Below are 20648 nucleotides of genomic sequence, written 5' to 3' on the forward strand. Positions count from 1 at the left end.
GGACGTGGATGTACACCTTGGGTGGATATTATAGTGCAACGGACGGCTCAGTCTCATCCGATGGCTCAGCGGGGGCGGCTTTTGCTTTGACTTTTCCTTTTGGACCATACACTGAATCCTGGCGCATCTCCACGGGGGTCTCAGCCTTCCAGGCGGAGCTGGTGGCTCTTCTCGGTGCCTTGCGTCATGCTTACCGGCATCAGGATCAGCGAGTCGTTCTGCACACTGACTCACTCTCTGCCCTTCAGTGTCTGGAGTCTCTCGCGCTTACATCTCACCGTTTCCTACTAACGGCTATATATACTGTTGCGTCTTTCATTGAGCAGCGTGGTGGCTCAGTGATTTTTCACTGGGTCCCTGGACATGTTGGCGTTTGGGGGAATGAACTGGCAGATACAACTGCACGTGCGGCTTGCACCCTCCCTGCTGTCACATTTCCGCTTCGCCCCTGTGCCACCCGTGTCCTCTCAGAGGTGTATGCCACTATCTACAGGCGTACCAGGGATGAGCATGAACTCTGTATTGCCGAGGGATCACGCTCGGCTGCCTGGTATGCGGCGGCCACATCTTATTCACCTCTTCCAATACCAACTGGATTACCCAACTTTATTCTAGTTAGGATTAGGCGTCTCCGCTTAGGTTTCCTGTGCTACCGCCAGGTTGCCGGCTTGGAGCCTGACCCGTGCCCCCATTGCTATGCATGGTCCGCCGATCCTTTATCCCATTACTTACTAGACTGTCCGGCCACAGCGCTGCTTCTTGTAGGTCCTGGCGGAGGCTTCCCTCGTACTGGGGATGATGTCTTTGATGCAGCTAGGGTTTTTGGCAATGCATCTTTTCAGAGAATTTTGCGCACTGTGCGGGACTACCCTCCTCCTCGGTAATTCTCTCAGGCCACGTTGAGTACACCGCTTCCCGTCCGATCAGCGAAGTTAAGCAACGTTGGGTCTGGTTAGTACTTGGATGGGTGACCGCCTGGGAGCACCAGATGCTGTTGGCATCCCTACGTCAAGTGGGGTTGGTGGAGGATTAGTGCCCCTCCCTGTAAAACAATTAACTCTTAAGCCCTTGGCCACCCTGTCTGGGATACATGGCGTCTGGCAATGAATGAATGAAAAAATTGATCCTGCTTTTTTTTTTTTTTTTTTTTTTTTTTTTTTTTTAAGGCTTTTCTCTGACGGGCTCTTAGTTTGCCCGTGCCCCACCAAGTGTGGGTAAATATCAAACAACAACAATAGTGCAACATGCGGACGTAGGTGTACCCCTTGTGGATATTATAGTGCAACATGCGGACGTAGATGTACACCATGGTTGGATGCAGTGCAACTTCGGACGTGGGTGTAGGCCGTGGGTAGATATTTTGATTCAAACATCACTCATCGTTTTATAAAACTTTATAATCAAATTTAATTTTCTTTGACAACAGCAAATACGAATGTATGTGAGCGAGGTGGACGGGGAGACCAAGAATGAGATGGAGGGATTGAGTGGCGAGAATGGAGAGTGAGAGACTAACTAGGAGTGTATGTGAATGTGGTGGAGGGGGAGACCAGGGATGAGATTGTAAATATTTGCCCCACAACAGAGGTGGGGACACGGGCAAACATGAGAGCCCGTCAGAGAAATGGGCAGGAAAACTAAGCTCCCGAATGAGAGCAAAACACGGGCGACAGTGGCGGACGAGGAAGAGCGGTGATGGCAGGAGAAAGATCGTAAGGCAGCTGCTGAATAAAGGGTGTAAGGGGCAACTAGCGCGAGGACATTGATTCATCATCGACAGTCTTCTCCCAGCACTTGCAGCAGTAACATCTCTTCCCCAGTCCCCTGGTAGTCAAACTTGGAATCACATCTCCCAAGCCTTTCGCGCTATCTAGGCGAACTTGCAGTTAACTTCAGTCATATGCCTAACCCTATCAATGAGTATTCTACCATATATTTTACCAGTCACACTAAGAAGGCAAATACCCCTATGGTTACCACATACTTCTCTCTCCCCTTTTCCTTTGTATAAAGGAACAATTATACCTGATTTCCAGTCCTCTGGAACCCTTCCCTATTCCCAAGCCAATCTACACAACTTGCATATCCATTCCACAACAATCTCACCCCCATACCTCAGCATTTCACCACACACTTCATCAATCCCTGGGGCCTTTCCCATCTTGATCTTCTTCATTGCTTCCACTACTTCCGCCCTACTGATCTCTTCCTCCCTCCTCTCCTCTCTCCTTCTCCCAGCCATTCCCCAACCACTTATACTCGCACTGTTGTCACCCTTTACATTCAACAAATCCTCAAAGTGCTCCTTCCATCTCCTCACTGTAGTGGCAGGGTAATGTAATGTGTGTGTGTGTGTGTCTGTGTGTCTGTGTATGTGTGTGTGTGTGTCTGTGTATGTGTGTGTGTGTGTCTGTGTATGTGTGTGGGAGAGAGAAAGAGAGAGGTGGGGGAGTTGATGAAATGATGTGGAAAAATACTACATGTCTTGTAATCACTCACCTGCATTGCCAAAATTCTGGTGTGCATCTCCCCCTGCCTTCGACCTCCATTTTTCTAACGCTGTGTGTCCAGGTACAGCATGGTCTTGACGTTGGCTTGCTTGTTTGACTATCTTGCGTTTGTGTTCAGCCTTTGGTTCCTTTTCTCTGAAAAATGAAATAGTGTTAGTATATTGTATTGCTAGCACTTACTGTTAGGAATTTGGCGGAGAGGAACACGCAGAGAACATCAGGAAAATGGTAATGAAAATAAAAAAGATAAGAAAACTGTATAAATAAATGAGGGAAACCTGTCATAGAGGTATCCAGGAAAAATGGCCTTGGGTTCATTCTTCCTTGCATAAAAAAAAAATACACAGAAATAATACAGACTCCTCAATACTTCGTCTTAATTTAGTTCTTAATCTTAAAACTATGAGACCAAAGGAGAATTAAAGACTTCAGTTTTTGACGGTCACTAATGTAAGACTAGCAGGGATCAGATTTATTAGCCTGCATGCCACATTTTGAGTTCCTAATTAAGATATCATACAGGTAAAATCATCAAATCAATCTATCTATCTATCTATATACCTAGGCTGCTTCCCCCAAGGAAAGGGAGGTAGCCGAGACAGGACGACACACTCCCCATTTACTCATCCATCAGTACAGGTGCATAATATCAGTGATGGTTTTATGTGAAAATTTTTTACTCATTCAACATCATGACACCTTCTTCTTCTTCTTCTTCTTCTTATTATTATTATTATTTAACTGGTACAACCTGATGATTATAATTGGGTCAGGTGTGAACTTTGCAGGTAACTGGTTTGTCAACAGTCTCCTCTACTCCTGCCAGCGTCTAGAGATTTCTCCTGAGATGGGTGAAGCTCTACTGAAGGGAAGAGGCTGTGTGTGTGTGTGTGTGTGTGTGTGTGTGTGTGTGTGTGTGTGTGTGTGTGTGTGTGTGTGTGTGTGTGTGTGTGTGTGTGTGTGTGTGTGTGTGTGTGTGTGTGTGTGTGTGTGTGTGTGGAGGTGTGGCTGTGTATGAAGGTGTGCCTGTGTATGGAGGTGTGGCTGTGTGTCTCTGTAGGATATTACACAAACCATCTCCATAACATGGTGTCTAAATATGTATATCAACATTTCGTAAAGCCTCTTATTTCCTAAGTACAGAATCACCCACCGTCTATCAATAAAGATAATATATACTTACATATATTCACACCATATTACTTCTACCAATGACATACACACACTCTGACACATAAACATAACCAATACTTTACAACATTTCCACTTTCAAAAACATCACACTCCCTACACACCCATCCCATTCCAAGATGTACTTTGCCAGCATGTGGTAGTTAATTCTGCCTTTCACTCTCCCTCATATTTCTCCACTTTCATATGCATCATCCCTCCTACGGACACCCATCTCCCACTGGCACCTCGTCAGCATGGGAGTTAATTCTGGCTATCACTCTCCCTCCGACTGTAAGGTCCGACCCTACACTGAATGTAGCATAGATTAATAAAGATATATATTCAAGCAAAAACTCCAGGATTATGTTAAGCTGAGAGAAGACCTTACAGAGCAACAGAAAAGAAAAATCAATTGACTCGCTACTATGGATGTATTTATATCTCGGTGCTCTTTCTTATATCTAAAACTAATCTCTGGAGGGGTGACCACAAACAAACCGCCTCCATGTTACCCTGTCATGCATCATCAGGCTGCCTCTCCTTCAACTCACACCAGCATCGTTCATATACCTCTCCACCGCATCGCTCCATCTCATTATTCTCGGTCTCCCACTACTCGTCTCTCCACCTAACTCACATACACTCTCTTATACTCCTTTCACTCTAACTTGTCCTAATATTACTGTCTCTGTCTTCAGTTCTGAGCTGTAGCAATACGAATACCAGAATACGACGCGTAAAATAAATAAATAAATAACAAGCATCATGGTAGGTGGTGGTAGGTGGTGGCGACCATCATCCACTCACTTGATGTAGTGCTGCCTACTTCTTCCTTAGCCTTTATCATTCTTTTTCTGTGCCTCCCCTCCTCTCTTCCTATTTCTCGCATCTTTCCTGTCACTTCTTATTGCTTTTCTTTCCTTTACAGGTGGCTTTACATTGAGTGACAAGCCAAATGGTTTCCTGTAAGCCAAGAAACCATTTACAACGCTGGGTGGTAACCATATAACCAAACCATACGTGCTCCCTACGTATCAACAAGTGGGTTGGTGGAGGGTTAGTGCCCCTCCCCGTAAAACAAATAACTCAAAGTCAAATGGCCACCCATTACGGGATTATGGCGTCTGGCAATAGATAGATAGATAGATCATGGTAGGAACGTACGTAGAACCGTAGTACTGTATTATATTTTCCTGCCACTGAGCTACATGAAATAAGCTACAAAGGGACGAAAACCTGGGCCAAGTTAAGGTGGAAGAACTATAGGTAATCTCTCAGTCTTCATTGCACATGGCCAAACCATCTCAAGTTACCTCTCCCAACACCCTCCAACGCATCCACATCAACACCACAGCGCATCTTTACTTTTTCAGATTAATACACGATTTGGCGCAGCGGAGAGAACTCGTAGCTATCAAAGAACGAATGAACAGTATCCTCGCTTACCCTTCTGTACCTCAAGAAGACGGGGAAGCTGTTTGCACACTATAATTCTATCACTGAGTTAATATACACACAGCACCTGCGACCTCCCCCTTTCTCGGTTAGAGGGTGACTGATGGGATTCGGAGCTTCAAGGGTTCACAGAGTTCCAGTTGTAGATAAGAGTTGCCTCTAAAAGTTCCTCCTAGGAGGACTCTTAGTAGTAATTTCGCTCCTACCATGAAGTGTTACCAACACAAAGAATCTATCTATCTATCTATTGCCAGACGCCTCAATCCCATTTGGGGTGGCCACAAACAAATCGCCTCCAAGTCGCCCTGTCCCCCACCATTTCACTGCCCTGCTCCCAACTCACACACCCCTCTCTCATATACCTCTCCATCCCATCCCTCCATCTCATCCTCGGCCTCCCCCTCCCTCTTCCCCCATCCATCCCACTCACATACATTCTCTTCGTCAGTCTTTCACCCTCCATTCTCTCCACATGGCCAAACCACCTCAGTGTGTTCCTCATAACGCTTCCTATCACATCCACATCCACACCACAACGCTCCTTTATATCCTCATTCGTCAGCCTGTGTCTCCATGTGACATCACAGGCACCTCTTAAATAACTCATTTCCACTGCTCTCACACTTGACTTGTGTCCTTCCAACAACATCAAAGCTTCACTTGCATACGTTAGAGTTGGTATCACAATACTGTCATGTAGTAACTTTTTCACTTCCATGCTCACTTCCCTGTTTCTTATCACTGCTTTCAAAGAACCAGCAACCTTCCTTCCCTGCTGTACCCTTTCAAGCACTTCACCCTCCAAACCTCCATCCTTACTCATCACACTACCCACGTACTTAAACGTACTAACATTTTCCAATTCCTCTGTAAAAGGGAGACTGATCAGAGCTGACCTCATTAAATGCTGGAAAATCTTCCATCGTCAGTCCCCAATTGCACCGCCTGAGCTTTTTTCTCTTCCTTCGTTAACTCACACCAGGGGCCATAGATTCAAGGCGGCCAAGCCCCGCACTTCAGCCGAGTGTAGACGCAGGTTTTTCAGCATCAGATGTATAGACCTCTGGAACTCTCTTTCAGATGATGCTGTTAGCGCTGACTCAGTTGCATCATTTAAAAAGTCCCTCCACTCACAACTAGGTCACATCCTGTTCGACTATATTGAATAACTACGACTCTAATTCGAAGTCCTTCAAATAATGCAACTACCGTACATATGGCACAAAACTCAGCCTCTGATCAATAGTCTATTCTGATGATGATGTATATAGGAAACGGGGCTGGCGTGCCAACAGGTATGGGCTGCCCTACTTTTTGAAAAGCAGATTCCTACCGAGCCATACTGTTAATTGTAGTAGGGTAGCCAACCAGGTGAGTAAACCAGGTGAGTAAATCCAACCTCGCTGTACCAGGTGAGTAAATCCAACCTCGCTGTACATTCAGTGACTTCACCTCTCTCAAAGAATCTGTTAATATATTTAATGAATTACCATTAGAAAGCCTTAGAGTATCAGTATGTAGTTTAAAAATGAAAAACTACTTTATATATATATAGAAACAACATCTATTTGATCATATATTATGATTCTTTACGAATGTCGATAAAATGGATAAAATGTAAACACATCGTGTTGCTATCTAAGCGTCGTAAACAGAACCTACCCAGCTGGTGGGACAGGGAAGTAGAACTAGCAATTGAAGACAGGAAGAGGGAAAACAGGGAACAGAGAAAATGGGGAAAAATGATAAAAAAACATGGAGAACAATATAGACAGGACTGGGAAAGAGCATGGAAAAGATACACAGAGGCAAAACAGACAGCAAAGATAATAATCAGTAGAAAAATAGGAAAGTGGGAAGAAGAACAAGCTCAAAAACTAAATGATATGCCCCAAAGGGAAAGAGAAAGAGAAGGGTGGAAAAGGTTGAAGAGAAACCTTGGAGAAAGAGATGCAGAACAGCATATTAAGTTAAAAATAAAGGGTAAAGAAACAGAAAATGAGGAAGAAATTAGGTCCATTGTAGAAGGATACTGGAAGAAAGTAATGCTAAAAGACAATGAGGAAGAATCCACAGAGAATATTTGGATATATAGTGATAGCAAAGAAATGGGGAATGTAAGGATAGAAAGGAAAGATGTAGAAAAGGCTATTACAGCAATCAAGAATGGAAAGACAGGAGGAACAGATGGAATAATAGGTGAACTTATTAAATATGGTGGGGAAAAATTGACAAAGGCATTGACAAATCTGTTTAATAGTATCCTGGCGGAAGGGGAGGTACCACAGGACTGGAAAAGAAGTAGGGTGACACTTATACATAAGGGTGGAGGAAAAGCTAAGGAGGAAATTGGAAACTATAGGCCCATTAGTGTCATGAATGTATTAGCTAAGGTGTTTGGGATAATAATAAATGAAAAACTAATATCATGGGCAGAACAGTACAAAATATGGGGCGAGGAACAGAGTGGGTTCAGGAAGGGTAGGGGAGGCCTTGAAAATGTTTTTGTAATGAAAGAAATCGTAGAGAGGAACAAGGAGCAAGGAAAAGAGTTATACCTAGTATTTCTAGACTTTGAAAAAGCTTACGATACAGTTGATAGATGTAAATTGTTGAAACTATTGAGACATATTGGGGTGGATGGCAAGATAGTGGAAATAATAAAGAGATGGCATGAAGAAAATAAGGTGAAATTCTCAATAGGAAATATAAGCACAGGGTGGGTTAACAATAACATTGGGGTGCGTCAAGGCTGTGTGTTGTCCCCTACGTTGTTGAACATTTACTTGGAAGAACTTTTAGTAAGAATCAGGAAATCAGGCAAAGGAGGGAGGATTGGAGATTGGAAATTAGGATGCCTGGCTTATGCAGATGATGTAGTACTCATGGCAGAAAACAGGAAAGACACGGAAGATCTTATGGAAATAGCTGACAGATTTGGAAGGGAATGGAACCTAAGATTCAGTGCAGGAAAATGCAAGGTGATGGAATTTAATAACAGGGAGAAGAACCAGTGGGTGATGGGGAACAATGTAATGGAAATAGTAGATAAATATACGTACTTAGGTATAGAAGTGAGTAAGGAAGGAATAGGAGGGGATAAACAAAGAAAGATTAATGAAGGGAAAGCTCGGAAGATGGCAGGCATGATTATAAATGGAGGGTGTAGAGTGATTAACAAGTATAACGTGGGTAAGAGTCTGTGGAAAGGAATAGCAGTGCCTTATTGTCTCTATGGATCGGAAATAACAAACTACCGAGATGGAGATATCATGAAATTGGAATAAGTACAAAACATAGTGGGTAGATGTACGGCAGTAGAAGCCATAAGGGGAGACATGGGCTGGAGCACATTCAAGGAAAGAATTGTGAAAGGAAATTTGGGGTTCACAAAGAAAATAGAAAAACTCAATGAGGAAAGGTGGGCTAAGAGGGTGCTGGAGGAAAGAGGGGCAAGATCATCATGGGGGAGAGAAATTAACAGATGGAAGAGGAGAGAAAACCTGGCAGAGGTTTGGAGTCATATAGAAGGCAAACAAAATAAGAAAAAGATTGAAGAGAACGGATTGAACAGATGGAAAGTGGGGTTAACAGGAAAGGTGACTCTGAAATGGTATAAAAGAAAGCAAAAACCAGAAGGGCTAAACTGGCATGTAGGAGACTGGGGAAGTAGACTGTTAGTTAAAGCTAGGACAGGTACTCTGGAAGTGAATGGTAGAAATAGAGAGGAACAGGACAAGAACTGCAAATTTTGTGAGGGGATAAAAGAAACAATAGAGCACCTAATTGTTGAATGCAACAACTACAAAGAGCATAGGGAGAAGTTAATAGCATCAGTAGTAGCGGTGATAGGAATGGAGGAATGGCAGAGAAGACTTGAGGAAGAAGATGGGGGGATTTGTACAGTACTGGGACTATATGGGGATAAGGAAGAAACAGGGAGAATAATGAAGTTTGCTAAAATATTTCTAACACAATGCTGGAAGAAAAGGCAACAGCAAGAAGGACAGTAAATAAACATAAATGTTACAAAAATTGAAGTGTGATCAAGAAAAGAGAAGAGGATAAGGAGCAAGAAGAAAAGGAGGACCTACGAAGCGATACAAAGTGACAGAGGTCACAAGAAGAAGAAGAAGAAGAAGGGCGGCTCTCCACGCTGCACGATCCATTGCAGCCTCCCTGAAATACCGTGAATGCTGTTTCATTTCGTCCACTTTCTTGCCAAATTCGGGCATCATGTGTTGATCCAGGCCACCTTGCAACCACATCCAGTATTTTATATTCACTCTCAATCGCCAACTGAATGTTCATGCTGTGGTAATTTTTCCTATTCACATACACTTCTTGGTAAATTTTTAGAAGTAACCAACGTTTTCTTTTATTATTATTTTCATGGTTTCCAATGCAAAATACCGTGTTTTAATTAGTTTTGACCTTCATTTTAGGGGGAAAATCCCCCTTTTGTAATTTTGAGTAAGATTTCTACCCTCATCTGTCCTGAGAGACTATAGTTGTAGTAGTAAAGGAAAGGTCTGTATGGCTGAGCAGACCCATCAGCCACAGGCAAGCAGTTGCTTCTGCAGGACCACCATGAACCAGTGTTCCCTAGAAGTGCCTTGCCACAGCAAGGTGCAGTGAAGAGTGTGGAGGTTTTGTTCTTTAATGGACATTGCTTTTATCTCTCTCCATCCAATGTACAGGGGCACCGTCACCATGTTATTTGCTTACCGTATATGGTTACCACCCAATGTTGTGAAATAGGCAGGACTGCATGATTGGGTGATGGTTGCCATGCTTACCACAGGATGCCAGTAATATAAAGGTTTCCACCATCAACAGGCATCTTTATAAAGTATCCCTGGCTGATATGGAAGACTACTGTATTTCATTTTCCATATGCTTAATCCATAAGGTTTTATCAAGAGGCTGCAACGGATGTACAGTAAAACTTCTTATGCTGCTCCCCCCCTCCCCCCCCTTTTTTTTTTTCCATAGTAAATATTGGAAAGATTGCCGGCTAATGTTCTGTAGCTCAGAATGTAGCTGATGTAGCATTGTCACCCAGATAGCAGTACCATACTACCATTGATAGGGAATTAGTCAATACTTCAGAACTCTAACACCAGCGTATATAATATGGATTTACAGTCAAGTACTCACCCCATCCCACTCCTCCGAATTTAAAAATTGCTGTGTTTTTTTCCTGTATATTTTTTTATGTATTAGTAGACTTGGTCTTGTTTATGATGAAACGTAACTTGGACTCTGATGTTCTTCATGACTAATTTTCCTCAAATCTTTCAGGTATAGATGTGACTAAGAAGCCAAAGACCATTATCGTGTCCCAGTTCCATCAGTGAATGTGGTAAAGTGAAAAGCATTGCAAGAAGGAATAAGGAGAGATAGCCTAACCTAAGCCACTATATGACGACCCCTGGAAAATTAGCTCCCCCAACTCAAACTAGCCTTAAAAGGTAAGTCTTGGTTAGAATAGTTCAGGGACATAATATAATGAAAATCGGTAACGTTGGTTACTTCTAAAGTTATACCCACTTCTTCGTACTGGTTTGGTGCCACAATTCGTATGTGAGTCCCATCAATCACACCAGCTACCCCAGGAAAGCCAGCAATTCGCCTGAATTTTCTTTCAGTTCTTTGTAGTTCAGGGATTGTATGGGGGAACTTCACAAACCTCTTAACAATGTGTGGAGCAGTTAGAGCACAGAGTATTTCCGTTATCACATTGCTCACTGATGGCTGCGATGGTCCAAAGTCGTCACAGTTACACTGCTGCATTTTTCCAGTTGCAAGGAACCTTAATAGTATCAACACTTTCGTCTCGGGTGTGAGAGGATGGTTTCGATCTGTGGGCCTTTCCAGTACATCTCTTACTAATCAATCAATCAATCAATCATTTCCTGTGGCACCCCACGAGATGCATAGGGCCTCAGTGAACTCTCTCCACCAGTATTTGTCTCTTGCCATCTCCTTCAGGTCCCACCAACACTCCTCTCCTGTTTCTTTTTTCATTGTCCTCAACCAGGTTTCCCTCGGCCTACCTCTACCTCTTCTTCCTCTAGCAGTCCACTCTGGCACATCCTGTATTAAACTACCTTCTTTTCTGTATATTTGCCCCAGCCACTTCCAGCGAGACAGTCTCACATATTCATAAACTGGTTCCACTCTCGTAATATCCCTTACTCTTGCATTTGTAACTGTGTCTTGTCACTTTACCCCAGGAATCCTTCTCAGTATTTTATTCTCAAATCCTAATACAGTACTTTCTGATCTGTTGCAATTGTACTGTGCCATGACTCATGCCCATAAATTAAAATTGGTCTAACCATGGAATGGTAAATTTTCACTTTAGTATGTACCGAAAGCATATTATTATTCCAAGCAGATTTCAACATTCCAACAGCTCGCCAAGCCTGTCTAATCCTCTCCTCAATTTTGTAATAAACAGAATGCCCTCACGATCGAAACGGTACGGTACCTTCGTACAAGTTCTTGATCATCATATTCCATGAATGCATTCTTCCAAGCTCGAAAATTTCTGCATGGTGGGTGGTGTTGGTCAGCCATGGTCTATGTTGTCTTGTCTCTTGGTGTTTGAGGGACGCAGCTACTGTGTTTACTGACACTAAAAGCCCTCCTATCTCCTTAAAAGTCCTTGTGGAGGACTTTTACTTTTTAGCGATTTTATGAGTAAACTTAGGAGTTGAAAGTAACTTTTAGGGGTACTTCTAGAAGCTAGGAGCCAAATATCACTTTGAGAGGAACTTTTTACTCCTAGGAATTTTTATTAATACGGGCACTAATATTCATTCTTAGATCTTTAGTGGAAACGTTTCTAGAGAAGGGAAAGAAGTTGTATGCGGCTTTCATGGATTTGGAGAAAGCATATGACAGGGTGGATAGGCAAGGATTGTGGAAAGTATTAAGTTATACGAGCAAGAAGATATGAAATGCATCACAGAAGTGGAGGGGTTATATATTCTCATATAATTACAAGTGCTTTGCCAATTTTATGTGTATTCAGTGCTATATGGTGCTGTTCAAAGAGTTATAGCAATGTTAATGAAATTTTTCTTTGACCAGAAGTTCTTTCAGCTAGTGTTTGAAAATAATTATTGAATATTTGTGTGTGTCAGTATCTGGTCTGCATATTAAAGTTGAAGGTCTGTACAGTATTGAGATGTACCAATATATTAATATTACATGTGTTTTTACCCTTACTGCTACAGTAGTAGGCACTTCATTCATGTAAGTTTAACTTTTCCCATGATATACAGTATATTTGTGTGTATGCACTTGTCTGCAGGATATAAAGGGCTTGCTGCATGTAGCGTAGGGATTTCAGTTAGTAGATGGAGGCATATATATCTGAATATATGATGTATACATTTTAGTATCTTGTCATAACCACGTCACATCACTGTTCCTGACAACAGCAAGAGAAGATCCTTGATGGGTGACTTTCCATGCATCTCAGCAGACAGCTCCTTCCTGGATGACACTGGCTCCACCCCCAGCAGAATCTCATCAAGGTCAGTACAGCTCCAGTCTCATTAGTCATGGTCTTATTGAGGGAATGAGGCTGTGGAGCTTTTCTCAGCCTTGAGTTTCCACCAAAATCAAGCCCAAATGAACCCCAAAACAAGTTTAAAGCCAATCTAAATGGCCTAATGGCTGTCAAGGAAGGTAACTTAAGACTAATACCTGTAAATAACTCACTAAAGCCAACAACAAAAATCAGAAAATTGTCAAATATAAGTCTGGAAAAAATCAAGCTTAGTAAACTGTACCCCAGAATGACAATGTTCATCCCTCCTATGGCTAAAACATATTAATCTAAGTCTAAAAACAGTTTATAAATCAACATAAACACACAATTTTAGTCTTAAATATCATCAAATTCGATAAAAAAAATCAAAGCCCATTGTTAAATGGGGGTTTGGCCATCGTTAGGCAGGGTATGGTGGTATTTCTACCCCCATCGTTAAGCCGGGGTATAGCATCTAGGGGTATCGTATATCAAGGTATTACTGTAATAGCTGTAATGAGTGGATTTCCGTCATGAAAAGGGGGCCGGTGTGACTAGGGTGTGAGGCCGCAATGACTAGAGCTGGTAAATTAGGGCCTGGAGTGACTTGAAGCTGATCAAGCATTGTGGAGAGCCACCATTAGCTGACCAAGGCCGATCCATGCAAGGATGTTGGTGCCTTTGATACGATGATACAGATTAAATTATAAAAATCCATCATCCACTCACTTGATGTAAAGCTGCCTACTTCTTCCTTAGCCTCTGTCATTCTTTTTCTGTGCCTGTCCTCTTCTCTTCATATTTCTCCCATCTTTCCTGTCACTTCTTATTGCTTTTCTTTCCTTTACAGGTGGCATTTACATTGAGTGACAAGCCAAATGGTTTCCTGTAAGCCAAGAAACCATTTACTACGCTGGGTGGTAACCATATAACCAAACCATACGTGCTCCCTAAGTGTCAACAAGTGGGTTGATGGAGGATTAGTGCCCTTCCCCATAAAACAAATAACTCAAAGTCAAATGGCCACCCCTTACGGGATTGTGGCGTCTGGCAAGAGATAGATAGATAGATTTCGTATAGAAAGTCTTGTCTAGCATTGACCCCTTGTCCCTCTTCTGTTAATTTACAGCCAGGTGTAGTAAGATTGGGTGGGTAATTTTGACTAGTAACCAAGGAGAAACATTCCTTACTTATGAGTCAAGATTCCATGCAACAACTTGGTACAGATCCCTAGCTCCTTTTCACATAGTTGATGGCCAAGTGTAGTCAGATTGGGAGGGTTATTTTGACTATAGGTCTGTTACAATAACTAGGTCCATATTTTTCATTTGTGGGTTATTTCACATAGCTCATTGGTAGAAAGACAGTGGTTTGGCTCTACATTCATCCCATAGCACTTCGTGACCAGCCTTATAATTTTGATATTTGTCTAGTATTACAGTTTAGCATTTAAGATGGAGGGATGGCAAATTTAGACCAAGTTACCTGCCCTTGGATGGGAAAGGAGGTCCGGATGATCGATGATGATAGAGTGATATGAATAAGGTTTGTCAAAGTCCATGCAACCACATCTTCATGTTAGTCATGGGAATGACCCTTTATTAGAAAACTTGCTATAGGAGCAAGAATATGTGGCTGATGTGTTACTGGGATCATCCACACCTTTCTCACCCCAAGGTAGGGTCCAGAGAGGCAGAAAAAAACTTGATAGAATGAGATACTAACCAGTGTTCATCCAGTTGAATGAGCCACATGGCCATTCTCACCATTCAGGCCCCTGGAATCCTGGCATCAAGGGGCTAAAATGTTTGCTGAGCCATTGACCATGATGAAGCAGTCTACTGTAAATGGCAGTATACAGGTTTTACTCTAACCTGGCCTAAAATTCTCTTTCCAGCCATATTCCTGAGCTGTAACAAGAGTTTAATTCATCATTCATAACAAGAGTAATTCTAGACTATAATGTTAGTCCTGAAGTGTTATGGGTAAGATGTAGATGTCGTATTGTCTTTCTGCCTTTGTGCTACCAAAAAAGCTGCAAAAGGACAAATTTAGGCCTACCTATAATCTCCAGTCTTTCAAACGCAGTGTGTCCAGGTATCTCGAAATGAACGGATCTTGAATTTGGCTCTCTTTTGTATTGTTTTTGCATTTTTTTTTCTTGGAAGGAATGGTGTGTGGGCTCCTTGCCTATGGTTTCTTCTTCCTTGCATAAAAAAAAGAAAAAAGCAGCCATACTCTTTTCTTGAACTTGGCCTCAACTGCCCCTCATCTTGATAATGATCTTGTAAGAATAAACATTAGAATATATTATACTCATTTCACTTTAATTTGGTCTAAAAGTGACAACTCCCAGTCTTGAAAACTGAGCTGTAAGAAAAGCCTATTGAAATATTGCCATTCTCTTCATTTTGGTTTAAAAATTCTCAGCATCTTGAATTTTTTGAGTTTGACCAATAGTTAAACACTAGAATATGATGCTCATCACAAAGAAGTGCTGTGGAAAGGATAACTAGCTGTAGCATTGTCTTGTTCTGCCACTGAACTGTGTATGAAATGGCTCACTGAAGACAGTGTTGGGCAAGTTGAGGTACATGAAAGTAGCAGTTAGAGTAGTAGTAGTAATAGTAGTAGTAGTAGCAGTAGTAGTAGTAGTAGTAGTGTAATCTGGTGTATTTCTGCTGTATGTTTATGCTAAATGTAAATAATGTGTAATACAGTATATTCCCTCTTCTGTTGTTCTTTACTTCGTTCTTTCCTCTTCCTTCTGCCTATGGGTGACTCTACACTGTGACAAGCCAAGCAGTTTTCTGTACACCAGGAAGCCATTTACTATGCTGGGTGGTAACCATATAACCAGATTATGGAGCCTGGTGCTTTACTGGGTGATCAAGGCATTCCAATCGGATTGAGCCTGCTTAGGTTTATATCCAAGGGATGGTTGTGGGTTACTGTTCATGTAATGCCACTCAGGGATGAGTGAGGCTTGTCACTGTCATCTTAAATGTCAGGACCAACTTGCCTAGGCCCAGGCTTCTATGCTTCTCATGGGGCAACATAGGATTATATGATGGATGGAATAAATTTTTCGAAAAATTTTCCTAAAAATCCCGGAAAAAAATCCCGAAGTTGTAAAATGTCATCTAATGGAAACCCACTCTTGGTATGACGCACTACGGTCATGTTTTAGCCTGTGAGGGCCCATAGTGGCTTCCAGTCTGAAAATTGACACATAAGATGAAAAATTCCCTCTAATGGTGACCGAATCCCGGTATATCCCAGCTTCCTCCACGATTGTGTCATGTTTGGTCAGAGTTGCCTGCACAAATTTTCTGACTCTGATAGTGATTAATTTTGCATACAGTAGTGCTCAACAGTAGTGATTAAGGCCAGTGTAAAGTGTATGTATAGTGTAATAGTGTTCTTAAGGCCTGTATATAAAGTGTAAGGTAGTGCAATTGTGATTATGGTTAGAAAATGTTGCACAGAAGTGATCTTGTGCTCCCTTAACATCTCTGTATCTTACCAAAAGGCCCCTCCTCCTTATGCTTGGATTACACCCTCTGCAAACATGATAAGGAATTTTTTTTCTGGTTAGTCAGGAGGCCTCACACTTTCCATAAGTTAGGAATTCAGTGAACTCAAAATGGCCTCAGCCCCTATTATTCCAACTTAGAGGTTTTACTGTATATAAAATCTATATTTATATATACAGCTTCTTTGTTGTCATTTCAGCTTTGTTGGTGTGTTACTAAAAATTACACTACTGTATCAGAACTGTATAGGAAAAGTGTTATTTCAAAAGTCTTACCTTTCATTGAAAGTATTGTTTCAACGATGTTATTAATTAGAATTTGTTGTGTGCACTTGATGGGAAGAGATGGAAGGAGGCAGGGAAGGCCAAGATGATGGCTGGAAATGGTGAAGGAATGTGTGAGAAAATGAGGTGTGGAAGTTAAGGAAGTAAGAGATGATTAAGATAGAAGGACAAAATGTGAAAGGAGATGCATAAGACATTTATGGCACATTTTGTTTTTTAGCAAGGGAGTCCATGGGAATACTTTGTGTCACAGGTGCACACATAACTGCATGTAAACAGGAAAAGTACAAGTGAAGTTTATATGGATAGTTTTGCACCTGTGAAGCTGAGCCAAGATTTTGAAGGCTTGAATTGTGTGTGAAAGATTGTGCTGCCCATTTCACTGGATGCTCTGTTTATTAGTTCTATTGTGTGCTTCCTCTTTCCTCTTTTTGGATGATTCTTATCCCATTTTGTGATGGGAAGCTTGGTTGGAAGTGATGATGATAGGGTGAGGGGTGTTTAAGTCATCCTATGACTTTCTAGGATAGATGTGTTTGTCTCATTTATTCTTGCCATTAAAATTCTGTATCACATAATCATGCTAAGGTTTTAATTAAAACTGTGTGTAATTTGATGAAAATGGATATGTCTCATTTTCTTAGTGCATACAGGTGTTTGTTTATGGAGTCTTGCTTTCACTGTGGTATGTGGGAGTTGTCTTGCAAAGGCTGGTGTTTTCTTTTATCTGTATTGTTTTCTTGTTAGGTCCAAGGTTATACTGTATCTTGCTTTTCACCTTTAGTTATATTTTTTTGCAACAGTTATAGAATTGCTTACCTTGTATCAGAGTATTGACTTTTTATTATTTTATAGATAAGTGTGACAGGGTTTAACAATGAATGCCCTCAACTTTTCTTTCATTGATAAAGACAAAATCTGCTTAGGTATATTTTCATTTTAACCTGTATAAAGTGAAATAATGTTAATATGTTTCGCTGTTGGGTATGTTAAAAATATTAGAGAATAGATTTAAAGAACCATCTGTAACCATTTCTTTATTTCAATCATCAGATGCAGGACAAGGTGTGGCCACCAGTGCCTCCTTATGGTGGCTGTGGCAGCAAGAGGTCTTGACACTGTTCATTTAGACAAGAAGGACCCATTTACCAGAATAGCATCTCTGTTGTTCCATCATACGGTAAGCAGTAATCTGTACAGCATGTAATAACTACACTTTTGTACCCCATGCTAACTTGTTGGCCACCACTTGATGACATTACCAGTGCAGTAAGCATACACTGCAGTAAACCTTCTGTATTGACTCTATCGGATACATTTATGTGAAGCTACAGAGTGTGGCGAATTTTTTTGGCGTTGCAGATAGACCCAGGATTCCAAGGGTTTGAATGATGAGTGAATGGAAGCGTGACCCACTGGACTGGGCAAACTTGGGCTGTCTGGATGTTGCTACCCCTCACCCTGCCCTAGGGTGGGAAAGAAGGTGCTGCTGCTGCTGCTGCTGCTGCTGATGATGATGATAACAGGCCAACTGGGGACAACATTGAGCCAATAATCATTTGGCTGGGGCAGGGTGTTTTTAACCCACATTGCTGGTGCAGCACATATGGGTAAAATGGGGTGTTTTTTAAGGTGTTTTGACCCACTTATATTTAACCTAACATGTTTAAATATCAGTCAAACAAACTTCAGTATTTCCTCTAACCTCGGAAAGAAACTGGTTCTGTAAGTGGTACATGATTGGAGGAGGAGTGAGTTGAATAGGAGGTGTTCTGTGTGGCTGGTGAGTGCAGGTCTCAAAGGCAGATGCAAGGCAGCATCCTGAAATTAAGTAAGGAAATGGTCAAGTGGGAATAAATATCAGTCAGGTGCGTGGGTTAATGGCCTTCACATTTATTTATCTACCATTCAAACCTCTGAAATTTGAAGACTTGTTTAATGAGTGTTATAACATCTACAACAGAGGTCATGTGCATTTTGATGCAGCATTTATTTCTGTTCATCACCTTTTAATTCTTCAGCATCAGTACCTGTTTTATTATATATATATATTTTTTTTTAATTTATTCTTTTAATGCTTTCACTTACTAAATACTGTAATGGAATAAGTTATTATGTACTTAGTTCTTCTGTATTTACTTCACTTAAGTATACTGTTTACTTACTGTAAAGGCCAGACTCAGCAGTTGAAGAGATGTTTTATTTCATGAAAATTTTTCACTGTAAAACTTTAACTCAGACAGCATGTTCTGTTTAACAGAATGGGAGGTATGGTGAATTACCCATTACAGTGATCGATGTTTATTATTTTCTAACATGCACTTCTTTCTTTATTTATATCTATATAATGGCAATAGCATATATTTGTATAACTAATACACAAGTAAGAGCTTAATTTGGTTACCCATTTTCTTGCTGTTGTGCTAATGAGGGACTTCCAGAGTGTCTTCTGCTACCTAGCTGGCCAGCCTAACTCAGTCATGGGTCAAAATTGTAACATAACCATCGTGGCTATTCTACACATGATAAAATAACTAAAAAGAGAAGGTAGACTCTTGCGCACGTATGGTGGAAAGCTCCGCCCATTGTTTGGCGTTCCCCGCCACCCTGCTCCCTTGTGACGTCACCAGGAGCACCAAATTGGCTCTGTCAAACCAGACCAAAATTTGTATCTTCTGTTCTTTTGCTGCAGACATCACACTAATGATATGTATATGCATATACAGTACATGTCAATATAATATGAGGTTATCAGCTGAATTTTGACAGTCATTTTAGTTGCGGGGATAACTTTCCCTTTCATATAAGAACTACGTTAGCAGTTTTACCATATGTTAACTCACCATCACGGTAGAATAATGAGACGTTTCCCATGCTCACCATGGTTTTGGCCAGCTGTTTTATTATGTGGAGTGTGACGACAATAACACTATTACAGTACTTATTGCTTGATTTATTTTTATGGAACCTTAGTCCAAGTAACATAATAATGCTTTCATTTTGGCAACTTCATCATAATTGACAGAATGTAGCATGGTTACATAACCTAAAAATGGATTGTAGTTTCTTAAAATGACCATTCGATTAGGTTATACATTTGGCAGAAAATTACTTTGTATTTTCCTTTAATGATTTTGTACCTTATTTCTGCTTACTTGCCTAAGAACCAAACCTTCACTTGTAGTAATACTTTGCAGAGGTTGTATAAAAGACATAACTAAATACATACACAACTATAAGCTTTATTTTTTTTTAATAAATTGCATATATGAAATAACAGATTATCACATAATACTGCCCACAGCTTATGGGTAGAGAGCATACAAAAGTTTGTAAGGAAGTAAGTCCCTGTACATTACATAACTACATACTTAACCCTAAACTTTGGATGTGTATAGTAGCACACTTAGTATTACACAGCAGGTACAAAGCTGAAATATTAATTGCACACACACCATATTTAATGCTGGACGGATTATCCTGGTACTATTCCTGCACTGCTCATTATTAAAACATGTGACATTCTTTAATATCGGTTCTATTCTTTGGTTCAGTATACTGTATATGCATGCAAGGGAAATATTTAAAACACCTGATATCAAAGTGGATTGTCATACTGTTGTGTATTGCTTAACATGGGTTATAGTAATGATATGCATATGTAATATGGGATGAAACTTCAATAAATACTTAAATGTAAACTTTGTTTCAGAAATGCATCGCATAAATGTCAGAAATCACAGAGGATAATCACACAATATTATTAAGAGTTTGTGAGCAAAGAGCATACTTGAACATTACATAACTACATACTTAACTTTGAAATTCTGATTAGCAAGTTAGCACACTTGGCAACACACTTCAGGTACAAAACTGAATAATACATTGTATAAGTGTCTAAAATCACGGAGGATTATCACATAATACTGCTAAGAGCTTATGATTAAAGAACATACAAAGGATTTATAAGGAATTTAGTACCTGTACATGACTGCATACTTATCTTTGGTGAGTATGTTAGCACACTTGGTATCAAACTTTAAGTAAAAAAGGAATTATACATTGCATAAATGTCTAAAATCACAGATGATTATCACATTATACTTGTAAGAGCTTATGAGTAAAGAGCATACACAGTATGGAA

General features: G+C 40.8%; 1 long non-coding RNA gene and 1 pseudogene across 1 annotated transcript; both read left to right on the forward strand.

The window, feature by feature from the left end:
- Positions 1-885: 885 nt before the first annotated feature.
- Positions 886-1000, forward strand: LOC145404181 (5S ribosomal RNA; annotated as a pseudogene).
- An 11595-nt stretch (positions 1001-12595) lies between these two features.
- Positions 12596-20231, forward strand: LOC145403924 (uncharacterized). Its single transcript, XR_013898103.1, has 3 exons — positions 12596-12688; positions 17558-17684; positions 20217-20231. It is a non-coding gene; the product is annotated as an uncharacterized LOC145403924 (long non-coding RNA).
- The last annotated feature ends 417 nt before the right edge of the window (positions 20232-20648 follow it).

The sequence above is a fragment of the Coenobita brevimanus genome, chromosome 62 (assembly GCF_032717465.1).
Source record: "Coenobita brevimanus isolate Jiangsu-jjx chromosome 62, ASM3271746v2, whole genome shotgun sequence".
Lineage (NCBI taxonomy): Eukaryota > Metazoa > Arthropoda > Malacostraca > Decapoda > Coenobitidae > Coenobita > Coenobita brevimanus.